Source organism: Ursus americanus, chromosome 2 (assembly GCF_024610735.1).
Source record: "Ursus americanus isolate L20-20 chromosome 2, mUrsAme1.1.p, whole genome shotgun sequence".
In the NCBI taxonomy this organism is placed as follows: domain Eukaryota; kingdom Metazoa; phylum Chordata; class Mammalia; order Carnivora; family Ursidae; genus Ursus; species Ursus americanus.
The window spans coordinates 84,878,859-84,884,946 of record NC_142128.1 but is presented as its reverse complement, the minus strand read 5'-3'; the positions used below and the strand labels follow the sequence as shown (position 1 = coordinate 84,884,946).

At 52.9% G+C, this 6,088-nt stretch overlaps 1 pseudogene; it reads left to right on the top strand.

The window, feature by feature from the left end:
• The first annotated feature begins 344 nt into the window (after positions 1 to 344).
• Positions 345 to 4,776, top strand: LOC123801367 (serine/threonine-protein kinase PLK1 pseudogene; annotated as a pseudogene).
• The last annotated feature ends 1,312 nt before the right edge of the window (positions 4,777 to 6,088 follow it).

Genomic DNA, 6,088 nt, shown 5'->3' with positions numbered 1-6,088 from the left:
TTTCTTTCTTTCTTTCTTTCTTCCAAGATTTCATCCATTTATTTGAGAGAGAGAGAGAGAGAACACAAGCAGTGGGAGGAAGTGAGTAGGAGGGAGAAAGAGGAGAGAAAGAATCTCAAGCAGACTCCATGCTGAGTGTAGTGCCCGATGCAGGGTCGACCCCACAACACTGAGATCATGACCTAAGCCAAAACCAAGAGTCAGACATTCAACCAACTGAGCCACCCAGGTGCCCCTGGCCCTCTTTTTTCCCCCCTCTCCCGCCTTCCAAAGAGGCGTCATGCATCAGGCGGAACACAGGGATGCCCAGGTGTGGCTGCCGTCCTGGCCAGGCAGGAGGCACCATGAGCCCTAAGTGCACGGTGGTCACGGTCACCCAGCTCATCCTGGGGGCATCAGGGACCGTGGAGGAGAGGATGCTTGTTCTGAGTGTTGACGGACAAGAGGGAGACAGGTGTTCAAGAAGCTTTAAGCCGGAAAGGGAAATGATGGGAATTTTGTTTCACATAAACGACTCTGGTGCTGATGTGAAGGGTGGATTGAAGGGGGCAGAGACTGGCAGGGGAGACCTGAGAGAAGGAAGAGCTTATGAGGGCCTGGACTTGTACACGGGGGGCAGGCAGGAAAGAGCCAAGAAATATTTAAAAGGTAACACCAGCAAACCTGCTCGTTGGTGAGGTGGGGATGGGAAGCGGACCGAGGGGCGAGGCTGAGCGCTCAAGGTCACCTTGTCCATAGGTTGTCGGTCGGCTCTTCCCCTGAGCTCCAGGCTGCTGGCTGGATGTCTCTCTGTGGACAAGCGCTGTCCTCTCAATCCCCAAGCCGTTTTGATTGTCTACAAAAATGTCTCCACCTTTTCATTTTCAGGTTTCAGTTGGTGGTTCCCTACTTTCCCTGTCTCCGAGCTCCAGTTTCAGCCTTTGTGGCCGGGGCCACCCTGGTCCTTACCTTGGCCGAGCATAGGACTTCCCTCAGAGCAACCGCAGCTCGCCTGACTTTCCCCGAAGCTGAATTTAAAAGGTGCATCTAGTCACTTCCCTGGGACTGGTTGTTTCTCACCCTGAGCAGTTGAATAATTTAAAATTGGGTGAAGTTCAACAAACAATACCCAAAAATTCATGATTTGCTAAGACCCCAGAATGAGTGTCTAGGCTAAGAAAGCATTCATTGCAATAGGTCCTATAAGACCTGACTGAAAGCGAGGGCTGGGAGACACCCCTTGGTGTCCTTGGCACCTCTCACTGGGCCCTGCACTCACAGAAACTCAGGGCACGCTGGGTGGGTGAAGGATCAATTATTATGATCGGATTCTCTATTTATAAAAATCCCCGTATTACTTTGTCCTGGAAAGTAGCTGAGTATTTAAAGTAGTTTGTACTTGTGTGTCTATACCCTATCTGTGTCCAGGACCACACTCTCTATTTTTGCAGCTTTATATTAAGTCTTCAAATTGGGTAGTGTTAGTTAAAAAACAATTTTGTTCTTTTTCCAAATTGTCTTTCCTATTCCAGATCCCTTGCATTTCTATATAAATTTTATAATCAGGTTGTGAATTTCTAGACAAAAGCCTATCAGGATTTTGATTGCGATTACTTACCCCTATATAGGAATGCCTTTCGATAAATTAGAGGAATACGATTCCTAATTGCTGCTGATTTTTTTTTTAAGATTTTATTTATTTATTAGACAGAGATAGAGACAGCCAGCGAGAGAGGGAACACAAGCAGGGGGAGTGGGAGAGGAAGAAGCAGGCTCCTAGCGGAGGAGCCTGATGTGGGGCTCGATCCCACAACGCCGGGATCACGCCCTGAGCCAAAGGCAGACGCTTAACCGCTGTGCCACCCAGGCGCCCCTTGCCGCTGATTTTTGAAACAAGCTTTGGCGTTTCAGTAAACTGGCTGATTTTCACTTGGCTGAGTGCTTAGAATCCCATGCTTCTCACCTTCTCTCTGATCCTAGGACGCAATGAAATGAAGCATCACTCTGGTGATAGAAACACCCAAGGCTCCAGGGACCACCATTTTGTCTTGAGAGGAAAACCAGCTTCCTCCTTCAGGTGAGCTCCGTGTTGGCGATGGTGAGGTAAAACCTCCCAACTCAGGCCCCAGAGAAGCTGTTTTAGGCATTTCCAAACGGCCAACCTTTCCTTGTTTGTCCAGAGCAAAGTTCATGTGGTTTTGGAAAAGCCGTCTTACTCATAGCCCAAGAACACCACAGGCCCCAGGAAGAGAGTATTTTGGGAAGGGGTTGAGGAGAGGCCCAGAAAAAGCTGGGGCAGAGGCACAGTCTTCTGGAAGCATTGCCACCATTGGCAAGGGAGGCCGTCCAGATGGAGCATACAGCGCTGGGGCCATGCTGGCCACACAGCCAGCTCCCCTGGGGAGTGGTACCCTCGGAAAGCCGCATTTCAGCGGCGGGATTGTTGCCTGTTCTTTATACTGTGAATTGTTAGCAGGTTCTAAATAGACCATTCATTTTTCTTTTTAGGACAGAGGGGTCTCACAACTCCAACTACCACCACTGGCTTGAATGTTTCAAATCAAAACATTCCCCAAACCACAGCCCTCGGGTGAGATGCAGGTCTGGCCAAGACTTTGGAGGAAAAACAAGCCCCCACCAGCCTGGAAACCACAGGGTACACAGGAGGCTGGGTCACCTTGCTCACCAAAGCTGGGAGCCTGAGCATTTTTACCAGTTAATCTGATAAAGCCGCCTTTCCTACCAATGGCTGCCTCTACTTCCCCTCTGTCCCAGGAAATAAGACCATTCCCAGGACAGAGGGCCTCGGGGAGCAGGGTACAGGGCACAGAGTAGGACAGCCTAGGGCACCTGGAGGACCGGGGCCACTCCCTTGTTAACTGGAAAAAAAAAAAAAAAGGAGGCTTTTATAATGTTCCCAGCACTGCATTCGAATTAGGAAGCAGCAGAGCAGTGCCAGGCCTCTGCTCAGACCCCACTGGGTCCACTGAGCAACTCGCAGAATGTGACGGGCGGTGGCGACTGCAGGGAAGCCAGCCCCCGTCCACCCTGGGAAAGCCAGGGTCTCAGACGTTTCGGCTCCTGGGGCCCCCAGCCGCAGCCCAGCCCCGCCTCTGCAAAGGAGATCTGGGAGGTCCTAGTGGACCCTCGCAGCCAGCAGTGCTATCGGCAGGTGTTGTTTTCTGGGAAAGGGTGGCTTCATCACGTGCTTGGAAATCTAAGTCTCAGACACCAAGAAAGTATTCGTGGGCAAGATCTTGGCTATGTCGCTGCTACTCAAGCCGTATCAGAAGAAGGAGAAGGCGCCCATGGAGATGCGCACTCATCGCAGCCTCGCCCACCAACACACCATGGGCTTCCGTGGCATTTTCAAGTACAAGGACTTGGTGTCGGAGCCCTGCTGCTGGAGATCTCAGGGGAGGAAAGCACTGACCGAGCCTGAGGCCGCTATTACCTCTTTGGATGCCAGCACCTGCACTAAAACTGGGTTCATCACTGGGACCTCAAGCTGGGCTAACTCTTACTCAGTTAGGATCTGGAGGCGAAACTAGGGGATTCTGATGGGCAACCAAAGTCAAGTAAGACAAGGAGAGGAAGAAGCCCCTGGGCGGGACCCCTAATAACATAGCTCCGGAGCTGCTGAGCAAGAGGGCACGGTTTGGAAGTGGACATGTCGTCCCTTGGGTGAGTCACATATTCCTTGTCAGTGGGCAAAGCACCTTTTGAGATGTCTTGCCTCAAAGACACCTGGGAAGAATGAAGACAGTGCTCCAAGCACATCAACCCCATGGCCACCTCCCGAGTTCACAAGGTGCTTTGGGCAGATCCCACGGCCCGTCGGACCACTCACAAGCCGCTCAACGGCAAGTTCTTTACTTCCGGCCACATCCCTATCCTTGTCCCTGCCCCTGCCTCACCATTCCACCGAGGTTTTCAGTCATTCCCAGCAGTCTGGACCCCAGCAGCCAGAAGCCCCTCATAATCCTCAGTAAAGGCAACAAGAACCCCCAGCCCCAGCCCCTGGGAAGAGGAATCAGTGGTCTAGGAGACCAGTGAGGTGTTGACTGTCCTCTGGGGACGTGCTGTGGCAGCTACACAACATTCATGCCTCCAAGCCCTCGGAGCGGGGACTGGTGAGGCAAGACGAGACTGAGGATCCCGCCTGTACCCCATCTTCTGGGGCAGCAAGTCGGGGGGACTATTTGGACAAGGACAGCCTGGGGCATTAGCTCTGTGACAACAGTGTGGGGTGTGTTTCGATTACGTGACTGTTTCTTTGCAACGACAATGACCCTGAGCAAGTTACTCAGTCACTCTGAGACTCAGCTTCCCCAACTGTAATGTGAAGACTCAGCAGTTATTTCACAGGGGTTATTGGGAGGATTTCCTGAGAAACATTTAGTCCCTGCTCCATAAATGGCAGTGACAGTTGTGAAGATAGCACACTGGGGATCCAAGCAACAGCTTTCATGTCACGATTGCCTGGGATGATGTAGATTTGGCTGGTGTTGGCGGACTCGGTTTCTACCAGGAAACCCATGAGACTTGACAGTGGGAACTCTGCACTGACCACAGCCAAGTTTTAACGCATGAAGAGGATTCAGTTTGCGCTGGGGGCTTCCTACTTATCCCAATGACCCTATGTATTTACTTACATTTCAGAAGATCCTCAAGCTTTTTCCTTCCAATTGTATGTGTCTGGGGCGGGAGATGTTTGAGGCCAAGGCCACCTCTCTGGCCCCAGGACAGGAGCAGGAAGGGAGCCTGGGGCACCAGACTCCCACTGCCTGAGCAGAAGCCCAAATACCAGACGATTATCTCAAGGATAAAAGAGGATTTAGGGTGACTTGATTTAAAGCTTCCCTTTCTCCTTTTTTGGGCACAGGCCTGGGAGTAGGGGTGGGACTGAAAACAGACAGAGCCTTGTTAGGGACCTGAATTCTCACATGTAGAATGACAGGGCTTTGGAAAGGGGTTTCACCTTCATGTGTCCCCCCACCATGCGTCCTCTAACCTGATCTTTATTTTATTTTTATTTTCTTATTTAAAAAAAAAGATCTTATTTATTTGAGAGAGAGAGAGAAAGCGAGAGACAGAGCACGAGCGGAGGGGGAGGGGCCGAGGGAGAAGCAGGCTCCCTGCTGAGCAGGGAGCATGACTTGGGACTTGATCCCAAGACCCTGGGATCATGAACTAAGCCGAAGGCAGATGCCTCACAGCTGAGCCACCCAGGTGCCCTAACCTGATCTTTAAATGTAAAACTCCATTCGTATTGCAGCGTGACCATGGGAGACTCATCTCCTGGGGCCCCAGCCTGGGTTTGTACCTGATGACAAATGTGCTGGGGAGCCTTCAGCGGACACCAAAACTGTGGGGCAACGGGCCAGCATTCCTCTCGGCAGCGGGGTGAGGGCAGATGGGCCTTTCCAACCCCTTTTCCCTGGCTCTTCTCTGTGTTGCGGTATTCAAGGCTCTCAGTCCCCAGTAGGACAGCCAAGCTTGAGAAGCCAGCGTCAGGTCAGGGACCAAGTGTCGAGCATCCCAATGACCAGACCTGCGTGAACCATTGGAGCGAGCGTTTGCAATTCCGGCCATGAGCCTGGCTGCTCCATGTGGGGATGCATATGTCTTGGGTCACAGCCCAGCTGGCGGTTTCCAAATTCACCAGGAGTTCTGCCACCGCAGCCCCCAATTATAACCATAACAACGCGCCCGCCCTGCCCCACTGAAGGCACTGGGTGCGTCAGTCCTGCTTTCCTGTGTATTCCGCTCAGGGGCTCTGCAGAGACGACGGGCGGCCATTGCCCTCCACCCCTGGAAACCGGGGACCCCTCCTTCACACACAGAGGCTTTCCCGGGGGCAGGGACCTGCCTTCCCTGAGGTTTGTCCGTTTAGGGGAAGGGGCTCTTTCTGAACGTTGTGTTGCAGCCCGAACACGCCTCGGCAGACGGGGCATCCTGAAGGCCGAGGGCAGCCGGCCGAGGAGCGGGGGGCCGGGCTGGCAGGCCGCTGCCTGAGGTGCGCCACGAAGGGCGAGCTTCCCGCCCCGAGGGCGAGCTGCCAGCGGAAGCAGCAGGTTTCCCATCGGGGTGTCTTCACGAAATTCTC